Source organism: Balaenoptera musculus, chromosome 12, assembly GCF_009873245.2.
Source record: "Balaenoptera musculus isolate JJ_BM4_2016_0621 chromosome 12, mBalMus1.pri.v3, whole genome shotgun sequence".
NCBI lineage: Eukaryota > Metazoa > Chordata > Mammalia > Artiodactyla > Balaenopteridae > Balaenoptera > Balaenoptera musculus.
In genome coordinates this window covers 19,022,223-19,038,304 of record NC_045796.1, presented here as the reverse complement: position 1 = coordinate 19,038,304, position 16,082 = coordinate 19,022,223, and positions in this window count along the sequence as shown.

Sequence of the window (16,082 nt, the reverse complement as noted above, 5' to 3'; positions counted from 1 at the left end):
AGACTGAACCAAGAAGAAATAGAAAATATAAACAGACCAATCACAAACACTGAAATTGAAACTGTGATTAAAAATCTTCCAACAAACAAAAGCCCAGGACCAGATGGATTCACAGGCGAATTCTATCAAACATCTAGAGAAGAGCTAACACCTATCCTTCTCAAACGCTTCCAAAATATAACAGAGGGAGGAACACTCTCAAACACATTCTACGAGGCCACCATCACCCTGATACCAAAACCAGACAAAGATGCCACAAAAAAAGAAAACTACAGACCAATATCACTGATGAACATAGATGCAAAAATCCTCAACAAAATACTAGCAAACAGAATCCAACAGCACATTAAAAGGATCATATACCATGATCAAGTGGGGTTTATCCCAGGAATGCAAGGATTCTTCAATATATGCAAAACAATCAATGTGATATAGCATATTAACAAATTGAAGGAGAAAAACCATATGGTAACCTCAATAGATGCAGAAAAAGCTTGTGACAAAATTCAACACCCATTATGATAAAAACCCTCCAGACAGTAGGCATAGAGGGGAACTTACCTCAACATAATAAAGGCCATATATGACAAACCCACAGCCAACATCGTTCTCAATGGTGAAAAACTGAAACCATTTCCACTAAGATCAGGAACAAGACAAGGTTGCCCACTCTCACCACTATTATTCAACATAGTTTTGGAAGTTTTAGCCACAGCAATCAGAGAAGAAAAAGAAATAAAAGGAATCCAAATCAGAAAAGAAGAAGTAAAGCTGTCACTGTTTGCAGATGACATGATACTATACATAGAGAATCCTAAAGATGCTACCAGAAAACTACTAGAGCTAATCAATGAATTTGGTAAAGTAGCAGGATACAAAATTAATGCACAGAAATCTCTTGCATTCCTATACACTAGTGATGAAAAATCTGAAAGAGAAATTAAGGACACACCCCCATTTACCATTGCAACAAAAAGAATAAAATCCCTAAGAATAAACCTACCTAAGGAGACAAAAGACCTGTATGCAGAAAACTATGATACTGATGAAAGAAATTAAAGATGATACAAACAGATACAGAGATGTACCATGTTCTTGGATTGGAAGAATCAACATTGTGAAAATGACCATATTACCCAAAGCAATCTACAGATTCAATGCAATCCCTAACAAACTACCAATGCATTTTTCACTGAACTAGAACAAAAATTTCACAATTTGTATGGAAACACAAAAAACCCCGAATAACCAAAGCAATCTTGAGAAAGAAAAATGAAGTTGGAGGAATCAGGCGCCCAGACTTCAGACTATACTACAAAGCTACAATAATTAAGACAGTATGGTACTGGCACAAAAACAGAAATATAGATCAATGTAACAGGATAGAAAGCCCAGAGATATACCCATGCGCATATGGTCACCTTATATTTGATAAAGGAGGCAAGAATATACAATGGAGAAAAGATAGCCTCTTCAATAAATGGTGCTGGGAAAACTGGACAGCTACATGTAAATGAATGAAATTAGAACACTCCATACACAAAGATAAACTCAAAATGGATTAAAGACCTAAATGTAAGGCCAGACACTATCAAACTCTTAGAGGAAAACATAGGCAGAACACTCTATGACATAAATCACAGCAAGATCCTTTTTGACCCACCTCCTAGAGAAATGGAAATAAAAACAAAAATAAACAAATGGGGTCTAATGAAACATAAAAGCTTTTGCACAGCAAAGGAAACCATAAACAAGACGAAAAGACAACCCTCAGAATGGGAGAAAATATTTGCTAATGAAGCAACTGACAAAGGATTAATCTCCAAAATATACAAGTAGCTCATGCAGCTCAATATCAAAAAAACAAACAACCCAATCCAAAAATGGGCAGAAGACCTAAATAGACATTTCTCCAAAGAAGATATACATATTGCCAACAAACACATGAAAGGATGCTCAACATCACTAATGATTAGAGAAATGCAAATCAAATTACAATGAGGTATCACCTCACACGGGTAGAATGGCCATCATCAAAAAATCTACAAACAATAAATGCTGGAGAGGGTGTGGAGAAAAGGGAACCCTCCTACACTGTTGGTGGGAATGTAAATTGATTTACGGAGAACAGTATGGAGGTTCCTTAAGAAACTAAAAATAAAACTACCATATGACCCAGCAATTCCACTACTGGGCACATACCCTGAGCAAACCATAATTCAAATAGATTCATGGGGCTTCCCTGGTGGCGCAGTGGTTGAGAGTCTGCCTGCCAATGCAGGGGACACGGGCTCGAGCCCTGGTCCAGGAGGATCCCACATGCCGTGGAGCGACTAGGCCTGTGAGCCACAACTACTGAGCCTGCATGTCTAGAGCCTGTGCCCCGCAACAAGAGAGGCCGCGATAGTGAGAGGCCCACGTGCACCGCAATGAAGAGTGGCCCCCGCTTGCCGCAACTGGGGAAGGCCCTCGCACAGAAACGAAGACCCAACACAGCCAAAAAAAAAAAAAAAATTAACTAAAAAAAAAAAAGAGTCATGTACCACAATATTCATTGCAGCTCTATTTACAATAGCCAGGACATGGAAGCAACCTAAGTGTCCATCAACAGATGAATGGATAAAGAAGATGTGGCACATATATACAATGGAATATTACTGAGCCATAAAAAGAAACGAAATTGAGTTATTTGTCATGAGGTGGATGGACCCAGAGTCTGTCATACAGAGTGAAGGAAGTCAGAAAGAGAAAAACAAATATCACATGCTAACACATATGTATGGAATCTTAAAAAAAAAAATGGTTCTGAAGAACCTAGGGGCAGGACAGGAATAAAGCCGCAGACATAGAGAATGGACTTAAGGACACGGGGAGGGGGAAGGGTAAGCTGGGACGAAGTGAGACAGTGGCATTAACATATATACACTACCAAACGTAAAATAGATAGCTAGTGGGAAGCAGCTGCATAGCACAGGGAGATCAGCTCGGTGCTTTGTGACCACCTAGAGGGGTGGGATAGGGAGGGTGGGAGGGAGGCATGAGAGGGAGGGGATATGGCATTATAAATATACGTATAGCTGATTCACTTTGCTATACAGCAGAAACTAACATAATAATGTAAAGCAATTATGCTCCAATGAAGATGTTAAAAAAACAACACAGTTTGAGGGCAGCTGATAAATGTTTAAAGTCATATTTCAATATCTCATTCATGAAGAAAATTAGAGGCTGTAACAAATATTCTCTAGTCATGAGTATCAAATTCACATTACATATTCTTGGTGAATCCATGTTAGCTCTTCGTGATCCAAAAATATCCTTATAGTCCTTTTTGAAAGTGTATTAAGCATTGAAATCACATATATGACCCCAGAACAGACATTTTCCCTGTTAGAAAACTTAAAAAAGAAAAAGAAAGAAGAAGTCTGAGGAATCTCCTCTACTTCCTATCAGTTTTTGAACATAATTTATATAATGACTCTGCAATCATATCTGCAACTTCTTCATTATGAGAGAAATATGCTGTAATCATCTCCTTACCTAGATTGTTATTTGATATTTTTCTTAACCACAGTGACTCTGGTCTTCCTAATGTGAGAATTATTCCTCTTAATAGAGAAGATGGAAGTAAAACAGGAATTAGATATCTAAAGTCTGAATTGGTTCTAATGTAATTTTACCCATATTTTCTCAAATCACACTAAATGAGAGCTGAAGAATGCTCAAAATTATTGTTCAAAAAAACATTATTTTTCTAACTCAGTCCCCTCCAGCAGAATTTCAGAAAGCCATACCCTGTCCAAATTCCAGCTCCAAATTCCCCCAAACTCATTAAAGAAGGCCCTATGAGTTTTCCATGAGCTTCTGAATGTGTGGATGGACGAATTCCTTGGTTTTGAGGGGGCAAGGGCGATCCTTTGTCAGGGCCATTCCTGCTTTCATGTCATTCCTTCTCCTCTGTTGCCCCTATTCATGACGCCCCAGTCCTTGCGTGCCACCCCAAAGCCTTCCGCTCCCCGCCACAGGCTGCGGGTTCACAGCCCAGGTCACCATGCTTTCTCCTGCTCCTGATACTGGCTACTCTAATGTCACTTGCTGCTTCCTTGCCTTGTCTCCTTGACACAAACAAGTCACTTTGCTCAAGTGGAGGAACGCCTTTCACTCACAACAAGCTGTGCGTGAGTGTGCTGTGACTTCCTCCTCTTTCTGAGGTTCTAACATAAATCTCTGTAAGTGAAGGTGATGACATGACAATCTGAGTAGTATACACCCAGGCATACTCCAAACTCTCCCTCCCTTTTGACAGAGACTCTTTTTTTTTTTTTTTTTGGCAGCACTCTCCTGGATCTAAACTCTCTACTGCACTGGGCCCAGGATAATCCAAGATAATCTCCCTACCTCAAGGTCACCTGGTTACCAAACTTAATTCTATCTGCAACTTTAATTCCCTTGCCATGTAACTTATGAGGCCACTCCACCTGCTATCCAGTGGACCACATCTGTCCATAGGAAATACCCATGCGTTGCTTGCTCTGACAAACAGAGTGCGGCTGATACCTGTGCAGACACATTAATGCACTACCACAGGCCCCTTCAGCTTTCTTGGACATGACCAGGCAGTAAGCTCTATCAACATTCAACTTCAAGGAATAAATTTCTGAGTGGTCCTCTCCACAGCACCCAACTTGGCGTGCTATTATATCTCTCCTTCTTCCTCTTGGAAATAATGACCTTGTAGATGGTCTCTCCAATCTCTGACCCTTTCTTATGATCCTTGGCCATGGCTGGTGAGTCCAAGTCACAAAACCATTTCTGTAACATTTTCTGTGTAAATCCTGCATAAGGAGATCTATCTTAAGACTGTTTCAGTATTTAAAATTTATTTTATTGGCACCTTGGTAGAAATTTTATTTTTAATACCCTGTTACATGGTCTCTTCAACTGTTTAGTATTATAAGTGATTCTGCAGTGAATGTTCCTGTACTTACATAATTTCATAAATATTCAAGATGTTAGATAAGTCTAAGAAGTGGAATTAATGGCTAAAGGGTCCTCATTTTGACTTTTAATGGATATTGCTAAACTGATGTTTATATTGCTTTATATTCCTACATACAGGTATATACTAATTAACACTTCTAGAAGCAGACAATTGAGGGAGACTGTTTTTCCACACTACTACCAACAGGACATGATGTCTACCTTTCATGCTTTGTCTATTGCATTGATGATAAATTTTTTTTATTGCAGTTCTCTTCTTCTGATTAGAAATGAATATGTTATGATTGTGAGCTATTTGCAATCATAGGTGTTTCCTATGTGTTTTTATGTTTTAGAATGTAGAATGTTCTGAATCCAAGTAGCTTGAAGCCAAAGTGTGGGTGCAACTAATATTGAGAATCTTCCTGAGGGAAAGAATTAGGAAAAGACAATGTGAGGCAACAAGATTCAGTAACCAGAGCCGTGAAGCCCCAGACTTTACTGACACTTCCTGATCCTTAGAGATTTTACTTTGACCATTTACAGCTTGAAGAGTGATAATCATGAAGCTCTTATGACTTTAGTGCTGTCTCTTTCTCTCTTAGTGGAGGATACAGAAGCAGAAGCTCCATTCAAAAAATGTAGAAGTCTCTCTTTGATTGGGGCTCAATTTGATAAAGGAGGAGTTAATATTACACAGTCCTGAATTAAGAAGGAATATTCTTAAGAATGCTGACATATAAGCAATGCTTAAAATGTGCAGAAACTCCTAATTACAAGTTTGTTATATTTAAGTGTTCAAAATGGAGGAGAAAGATATACCAAAATAATAGTTTAGCCTGTTTTCAATCTAAAAACATTAAGGAGTCTATAAATATCAAAATAATATTGATGCCTTCATACAAAACCTTAAACTTTGTGTTCTTTCTCGAGTTGGATAAAATGACTATATAATGCTGTTATTTCAGATGAACATTGACATTCAGTGCCCTTTCGTGTGGGATCTTACACAATTCAAGTTCTATATTGAGCATATAATTTATGTCCAATGACACGCTCTCTTGAACTGGTGAAGGAAAAAGAAAAGACATCTTCAATTCCTTCCCCATGAAAAATATAGGGCCAGGAAATGAGAATGTAGACTTCAGGTATGTTGATCTATTTAGAGAATCCTCAGTTCTGAATAATCCAAATAAATGAAGTTTTGTGACAGTATTTAATGGTGATTAAATGTTGGATCAAGAAATATCTCAAGGATAGAATAATTTACCATGTTTGAATAAAACTTTTATTTTAAAGGCTCTTCCCCAACCAGCATAACCATTTTGCTCAGATGATCTTTCCCACCCTCTTATTGGATTAGCACTGTCTTCAAAATAGTACAGGTCGTCCTCACTTTGACTGGTAGCGCAGGGCCATAGAAATGACCATGCAAGCTGAGACTACACAAAGTGATCCTAATAATCGGTGGGAAAAATTACAGTTGTTCCATGACTTTTAAAAATGTTTGTCAAAACTGTAAAAACTCTCTTACCATAGTTCATAAATGTATAGGGAAATGTAAAAGAGAATAAAAGTAATATTTACTTAGTACATTGTAATTTAAAATATCAGAAACCTTGATGTTGATAAGATCACCTTCACTAAGTTTTCACTAAGTTCCTCTGGCTGCCCATCCTTAGTCGCTCAAACAGGCCAGTGTAAACATTCCCCACATCCAGCTATTTCTTCTATAGCTCCATTTATGTTCATTCAATATGCTATCCCTCGTCTCTTTGCAGCATTTTCATCTTTCTGTTCATTATCCATTTGTGTAAAATGTCATGTGGGTCTATCACTGGGACACAAGGAAGCAGCACAACTACAGGCTTTGCTGTCTGTTATGTGAACTGAATAACAGATGTGCAGTGATCAATCTCTGACAAATTTTGAAAGAAGTGACATGATTGGTTACTGATCATGACGGGCATCTTATTGACATAGTGATTGTAGACTGAAGAGCAAGCAGGAAGTTTGCACTGATGTACCTGCTCAGGTAACATGCCACGGTAACTGAAGTTTGAATCATGTTGTTGGAAGGACTGGTGTTAACTAGGCCATGGTAACTGAACTTCATGTACAAGGGAACTGTGCAAAGCAAGGACTGACTTGAAATGTTGTATTTATTTCTTTATTCCTAAGGTCTGTCTTTTGTTAGCAATCAAAAAGCTCCTTTTTCTAAGTGTAGTTTAAGAAAATGAGAGGAAAAAAAGTGAACAAAATACTAGGATCTGATGAAAGATCATTCCTATGTACATCTCTACATTTTACTTTATTTATCAGATGACTTACATAATACTGACTGTGCCAGGCATTTTCTAAAAGCTTTACAAACATCCTCCCTTTTAGCCATCTTAACAATAACGAGGTAGTTACTATTATTTTCCTTCTCTTAAAAATGAGAAAATAGGAAAAAAGAAGATAAGCAATATGCCTAAGACTATAGAGCTTGTCAATGGCAGAGCAAGATTCAAACCTAAGCAGTCTGGCTTTGGAGGCTGTGTTTTCAACCACTGAACAATGCTGCCTCGTGTCATCAGCCTGTGTTGCTAATTCTGCAAAGTAACACATTATCAGGTCATTGCTCTTCCCAGTAGAGTTAGGCCTTTCTCATTTATTGTTGTAGCTTATGACTATAAATACAAAATTCAGTACATAAAGCTGACATTATTTACAACAGAGATTACTAAGGCTCCACAGAACTTAGGGGAGACATTGTGCCTTTTTTTTTTAGAGGAGCCATGACTGCCAAGGGAATGATTTGGAAGAAAGGGGATGTAGCTGGTGACATCTCAGAAATCAACTAGATCAGAAGGTCAGAAGGTTGAAGTTCTGATCATGAATTTCTACATGATGGTAGGAAAAAACACCAGGGATCATGGAATGAATAAATTACTTACTCCATTTCTACCCAGATTACAAGGGTCTCCTTAGGGAAAGATTCAAGCCAACTTTACTGATATTTAAATGGCATAGATTTTACTTTGCTTGGCAAACAACCATCCACCTCTCCAACCACTAAGCCTGAAAATTATAAAAGTAAATTTTAATGAACCTGACAAACATTGAGAAGAAAAATAACTCTATAAAGTAAGCACAACTGATACAGCACTGCAAGTTCAAAAATATTATCCCACTTCTCTTGTTTAATGTCTGTTCGGAGAATACTAGTAATCAGATAACTTAATCTGCTTCATTAGCATTGTGGTTAAAGATTAAAACGGCTGTTTATTTTTAAATCTTTTTGTGTTTCATTGCCACTTCCTGAAAGTCTGCTTGGTGCCTAGCAACTGCCAACCATCCAATTTTCAGTGCTATCCTTTTCTCTCTTTGGCAAATAAAAAGAAAAAACCAAAAGCTTATGCAGGTTGTTACTAGAAATAACTTATTTCATAAAACAATATAAATGACCTAGAATAAGCCATTCATGAATACAAGGTCACAGCAAAAAGCACAAGTACAGTAGAGGGTCTATTTCTCATGGACTTTTTCTTTCCAGTTTCCAAGTCCAGTTCCACTAGTTGTGAGAATATTTTTATTATCTATACAATAGATCTTCGGTTCCTGAGTGATTTCACCTAAAAGGAGGAAGAAAGGAGAGGATCCATATGAAGAAAAATTAGCAAACTTGTGTGCAGGTACGGGGGAGCACCGTGAAAAGCATATGAACTGGAGAGAAGAGACAGGCTTATGTCCCAGGCAAGGGAACTAATCACTGAAGACAGCAGTTTCCCTTAAGAAGAGAGAATCGAGCTATATGATCTCTAAATTCACTTTAGGTTCAAAATTTGAGTAATACTACAAAAGCACTTTAATTATTTCAAGGTCATCCAATAAATTGTAATGCCACTCAGTGCTGAAACGCCTCCATTGGCTTCCCACCTCTCTTAGAATAAAATCCAAATTCTTTACCATGGCCTAAAGCCCTGAGTGATCTGTCTCACCCCAACCTCTTCTCCATTCACACCACCATCTGTTCGCATGCCTGGTTCAGTTACTCACACCTGCTAAGCTTACGTCTGTCACGAGACTTTTGCCCTTCCTTTTCCTTAAACATCCTAAGATCCACATCCAAGCTTCTCAAGACTGCCACCTTCTTGTCCTTCAGATCTAAGCCCAAATGTCACCTTCTCCTTTTCACAGTGGCTTTCCTTGTCCAGCTGACCTAAAGGAGATTTCTTCCCCAGTTAATCTCTATCATCTACCTTGTTTTAACTTTCTCTATAGTACTTAACACAACTTGCAATGATCTTATTCATTCACTTGCTCTTTATCTACTCTCTTCTGTACAAGAGCATAAACTATGGGAAGACAGGGATCTTACCCATCTTATTTCCCCATGTATCCTCTGGAACAGTGCCTGGCAAAGAGTAGGCACTAAGTAAGTATTTTGAGAATAAATTAATGATCATATATAATTTACTGATGCACCACCAATGCCGAAGCACAGTGTTAAATATGCTCTTTTTTTTTTTTTTTTTAAGTGAAAGCCGGTTTATTTAGAGAAGTACACATTCCATAGACAGAATCAGTCCATCTCAGAAGGCAAGAGTGGCCTCCAGGTGCAGAGGTGGTTAGTTTTTATGGGCTGGGTAATTTCATAGGCTAATAAGTGGGAGGATTATTCCAACTATTTGGGGGAAGGGGCAGGGATTTCCAGGAATTGGGCCACTGTCCACTTTTTGGCCTTTTATGGTCGGCCTTGGAACTGCCATGGAGCCTGTGGGTGTGCCATTTAGCATGTGCTATGTAGTACAATGACTGTATAATGAGGCTCAATATGTTCTTAAGGTAAAAGAGTGACCTTGATCACCTTCTTATAAAGGTGTCAGAATGAATTATTTATTATGTGTTCTGTATTAGTTTCCTAGCACTGCTATAACAAATTACCATAAATGTGGTGGGTTAAAACACCACAGTTATTACGTTATAGGTCTGGGGGTCAGAAGTCTAACATGAGTCTCACGGGGCTGAAATCAAGGTATTGGCAAGGCTGCATTCATCCTGGAGATTCTAGGGAATAATCTATTACTTTGCCCTTTCCAGCTTGTAAAGGCTGCCTGCATTCCTTGGCTCATGGCCCCTTCCAGCTTCAAAGCCATCAATGGCCAGTTGAGTCTTTACCATGCTAATTCACTCTGACACTGATTCTCCTGCCTCCTTTTTTCACTTACAGGGAACCCTGCGATTCTATTAGGCCTACTTGGATAATTCCAGAATAATTCATCTAAAAATCCTTAATTTAATCACTTCTGCAAAGTCCCTTTTGCCATGTAACGTGATATATTTACAGGTTCCAGGAATTAGGACATTGACATCTTCGGGGGGCTATTATTCTGCCTGCCACCTTGTCATTTGGCCTGCATCTGGAAACAAATCACCCATGTCTTCGGTAATCCTGTGGAAACCTCTTATCTTGCAAACACCTGCTACATGGTTGCATTCTGGAGAGGAATTCCCCATAAATAATCATATCTCTCATTTTCCCACCTCTGGGCTGTGTGGCCTGAGGGTGTGAGTAACACTAACTTTGCGCAAATTGAGCAAAGCGTTTAGACTGCCACCTCCTATGCATATAAACAGCCTAAAAATTAGCTGACTTAGCAGATGATGACATCTCTGGGCAGGCTAAAAATCCATTTCTGTTGCTGATAGAAGATAATTACAAGAGAAAACACATTCCATTCTCACCACCAAAATAAGAAAGACAACACCACTGTATATTGTAAGAAGATAAAATTCAGTGAGAGTCAAGCAAATTGCATCATTATTAGAAGGATCTATCTTAAGCCTGGGAGATGGGGAGAGAGGAGCAGGATGATGGACTCCAGAACCGGCGCTGGATGAAGGCGATTCTCCTCACTTGCCTCGGGTAAGTCAGCCTGTACAATTAAGCAAACCCAGGGGCCTAACACATTAACTTGTCATTGATATATTCTATCTGGCTTGGCACAGCTAGTGTTTCTGGCATTATTTATGAAGGCAGTCTTGCTATATTTGCACAGCATGTGGCACTGTTCATAGCAGGCTACTGATTATTGTCAATGAATAATGCCCCAGAAGCTCCTAACCCTTTGTGCTTATGCCTAATAACTAAACCAGCAATAGCTGCTTCTCTGTGTTCTGCTTAAAATTACAGCACAGCCACAAATAAACTACCAGCGGCAGGATCCTTTTGGCATCAGTGACTACCACCGCCAAGTTACAAGTTCATATTTTTCCCTGTTATATGATAAACAGTGGTCACTGCTAAGACTTTTTTAAAAGGTGATGAAACCTAAATATGTATATCAGAATTTTCTGAAATCACATATGGCTTGAATTACCCAAGCCAAAATATATATCAGGCCTTGTTTGGGAATTTACCCATGAGGGATGGGGAGAATAACCGCAGAGAGGTGGGAATTCCTACACAGTCATTCTTCTAAATTATTAAAAACTGCATGGAAATTTATCTTCTAACATTCAGAGGAGGGTTAGACTTCCTCCTGCCAGCCCACCTTGTCAGAGAGCTTCAGAAGAGGCCTGTGGACCTCAAAATTTGCCCTTCATGGCTCAGTTTGATAAAGAGAAAAACCCCTCAGAGATTTCCCCTTTACCTCTTCCCAAAGGCCACATAGAAACACTTTACCAAATTAATAGGAAAACTGGTGCTCCTTTGGCTAAAATACCATGAGGGTAATCTCTATGCCTGATGCCTCGTTTAAGTGTCTCTAATGAATATATTCCAAATTCATGCAAGAAGAAAGCATTCAGAAAGATGTAGTAACCTCTTTTATGAGATCACTAAAGGCACTACTTAATTTATGACTCATGACTTATGAAGACAGTACAAAGTGCCACAGACACTAGAGAGGGAGGTAGAGCCAGAGCCCTGGATAGAGTGGTCCTGTTTGTCAACTGTAGTGATGAGGGACGTCACCGCTGAAGGGCTCAGGACTGCCCGCTCCTCCCCTGGACTTTCTCTGGCCTCGTCATCTGACCAGGGCATGTTAGTTTCCTGAGATGCCAAAACAAATGACCACAACCTGGGTGACTTTAAACACCAGACATTTATTCTCTCACAGTTCTAGAGGCCAGAAGTCCAAATTCAAGGTGTCACAGGGCCGTGCTCCCTCTGAAAGCTCTAGAAGCAGTTCCTTCCTTGTCTCCCTTAGTTTCTGGTGGCTCCAGGCATTCCTTGGCTTATGGCTGGATAACGTCAGTCTCTGTCTCCATCTTCACATGGCCTTCTTCCTTGTGTGCCTCTGTATCCAAATCTCCCTCTCCTTTCAGTTGTGAAGTCACCAGTCTGATTGCATCATTGAGACCCTTAACTAATTACATCTGTGAAAACCCTATTTCCAAATAAGGTCGCATTGTGAGGTTCCAGGTGGACAATCTATTCCAGAGTCTGGTCCCTCTGCCTGGGTTAGGCTACTGTGAGAAGAATTTGGATTCTCCTGGCTCCCAAATCTTCCTTATCCTGCAGCCGCCCTGGTCCTCTGGTCCTCGCAGGAGATGCGCCTCTCCTGCTCTGAGGCCCTGCTCTGTCCCAGGCTTTCTCCCAAAGGAATTCCCCAACCGAGCCGGCTCCATTCCACCCCCCACCTTCTCTGGGGAGACAAGATGGGCCTCTGTCTCCGAGGTTCTCTTCTTCCCCCTGGAAGACTTTGCAATCTGCCACTCAGCACTCAGGCAACCTGAAGGAACTCAACTTTATTTAAAATACACTTTTTCCTTTTCTCTATAAAGGTGATGCAGCCTTGTTATGAGATTATTTTTATAAAAAATAATCAGAATATTAAAAAGAGAAAAATCGTCACTGATATCACCCAGAGAGACAACCACTTACTGTTTAGATGAATCCCCAACAATCTTTCTCTATGAAATATGTTACACTTTTTAAAAGAGTTAGGACAAGACTGCATGTTTTGCTTCCCACCCCCTTGAATCTCAGATGCACAGAATTGAATGAACTCGTAAATTTAATTTTATGATATAATAAACACCCATGAAAACAACACTCAAGTATTAGAATTTCTTTTCAACTTGCTCTTTTCACATTATCTGTCCTAATCATTTCCTCATGTCACTAATAATCTCTAAAACACAATTTTAATGGCTGCTTATTATTTCATGTTATATGTGCACTGCAATTAATTTAAATCATCCTACATTATGGACATATAGACCAAGTCCAATTTTAATAAAATAATAATAAAGCAATGTATAACTTTATTTATAAATCTTGAATATCTCTGATGTTACATCAAAATACATTTCTTAATCAAAAGATAAAGATGTTTTGAAGTTTTTGATACATAAAACTAAACCTCTAGCTTATAACAATTTATAATTTCACCACCTGGTTCATTATTCTCTTCAAACACTATTAACTGTGTCAACTTTGACTAACTCAAAAGACAATGTTATAGCATTCTCATTTGCATTTCTTTGATTACTAGGGAAGTTAGAGATTCTTATCATATATTTATGAATCATTATACTTCTTTTGTAATGGCCTCTTCAAATTCTTTACCTATTTTTTCTATTGGGATATTTATCTTTTCAATAACTCATTTGTTCATTCAACAAATTTTTATTGTGTGTCAACTACGTGCCAGACAGTTGGCTGGATCGAGGGAAGAGAATGTTGGGGGCGAGCGTGGGGATGAATGTGTGTGTTGGTTTCTGCCTTCATGGAAAATTATGTTCATTTTCTCATAAATTTATAAAATCTCTTTATTTATTAAGGCTATTAACACTTTGTCATGTGTCACTAACATTTTTACTAATTCATCATTTTCACATATGGTAAGTATTATATTATGGAAGTTCGTGAGAGATTATTTGTAACTGGGGAGGGGGAGGAAGGAAGGAGTTCATTTTTTGAAAGAACGTTCTCACCAAAAATGTCTAGCTATTATTCATCTCATTCTCTTGTGTTTTCACTCTTTTCATGTAATTTTTCCATTTGGACTTTATTTTGATATATGACATGAGGTTTTAGACCCGCATTCTTTTCCAAATGGTAATTAATTATCCCAGTACCATGTTTTAATGATCTGCTATTTTCTCATTGTTTAGAAGTTCATGTTTATCATACATAATATTTTATAAACATCCAATCTGTTTCTAAGTTTTCTGTTCCATTCCATTGTTCTGTCTATTCTTAGCCCAAGGTCACAGTGTGCATTATTCAAGCTTTATAACATGTTTAGTATAGGACAGTGCAAATTATAGCATTTTTTAAAAAATTTAAAACTCTCTTCTTTTTCCTCATCCAGGGTAGCTTTATTACAAACACCAAATATATGAACAAAAACCTCCCATGGAGACTTTGGAATTGTCATAATTTCCCTTTAGACTGTAAACTATATAAAGTTTCATTCACCTTTATTCTCAGTTGCTAAGCAATTCTTCCTAATTATCTTTTACTCCACAGTCCCTTAATATACCTGACCCTAATGCCCCATCTCACAGGACCACACTAAACAGAACTGTCACTGCAGGTCATCTGTTTAAAACTCGGCCTCATAGACCAGGAGAGTCGTAGGACCAAAGGAAAGTTGCTTAGACATTAAAAGGAAAAAAAGACAGTTTCAAATGCAAATTGAATTAGCAATGTAAGTTTATAAATCAAGAAAAATAAAAATTCACTTAACCTTTCCTTTGTATTGATTTATATAGTACAAGCATTTTAAAAATGCAAAGTATTTTAGATATTTTATGATTATTAAAAGATCTGTTGGCTAGCCTGGTCCAATATAGCATTGCTCTAGAGAACAGAACAAAATAGAAATTCCCTAACATTCTTATTTATAATAAACTCTAAGAGCTGCACTGGGTTCAGATAGCCATCTGCCAGAGCTTTTCCCTAAGAACACCTATGCAAGCTTTAGTTCTTTCTGAACCTTCTACTTGTCCCTGGCTGTTTGACCTGCAACATTTGTGTGTATACAAGGAAGATGATATACATGCTTACAAAAGTACAAGTTTTAGTACAGCATCACAAGCAAATGTAGGTATCGTTTCCATGAGTTTTGGAAAAAGAAATTAAACAATGAACTTGCTTACGTTTTCCAGAGAAAGTTCTGGAAAAATCAGCAGATACCAAACTATTTATTTTCTATAAAACTTGATAAAACTGAATAATTAGGGTGCTACATTTATTCAGGTATAAGCGATAACAGCTTGCTTAAAGCTTTTTCAGTCCATTCCAAATAACACAACTCATTCATCCTTTTCTCTCTAGGCACCTAAAAATAGGTCAAATTTCTTATTCAAAAGTCCAAAGAAACTTACCTATATATGTTGTTACGTTCTATTCAAGAACTGGGTTGAAGCAAACCAGGTACCTCTTGGATAAAGCATTCTAACTAATTCCAATGGAAAATAAAGGGCCACAGAATTCTGCTGTGAGGTATAGGATGAAGGACCAGCCATGAAAAGAGCCAAACACTCACTCACAAGCCGTTCTATGTGATGTGTATGGTTTCATATGTATTGATCTCAACCTTACTCCCTCTTTTTTTTTTTTTTTGGACATCTTTATTGGAGTATAATTACTTTACAATGTTGTGTTAGTTTCTGCTGTATCACAAAGTGAATCAGCTATACATATACATATATCCCCATATCCCTTCCCTCTTGCGTCTCCCTCCCTCCCACCCTATCCCACCCCTCTAGGTGGTCACAAAGCACCGAGCTGATCTCCCTGTGCTATGCGGCTGCTTCCCACTAGCTATCTATTTTACATTTTCAACCTTACTCCCTCTTAAGTGGTTAGTTTCTCAGTCCCAGCACCTCCGCCCCTCTGGTGTTGAGCATGAAACTCAGACTTTGAAAGGTGCACTGCAAGTGTTGAAGGACTACCCCCGTTTCTTTATATATTCCCTTGGCAGCTCTTATGTAGCACCAGGAAACTTAGTCCCATCTCAGAAAAATCATCACTAGGGATTCTTCCAGAGGTCTCAGGACTTGAACATGCCCCTCATGTGTTGTTGAGGGGTGCTTTGCAAACAGTGTTGCTTAAAATACCTGTGTAAGAACTGAAGTTCTTACTCACCCACAGAATCACA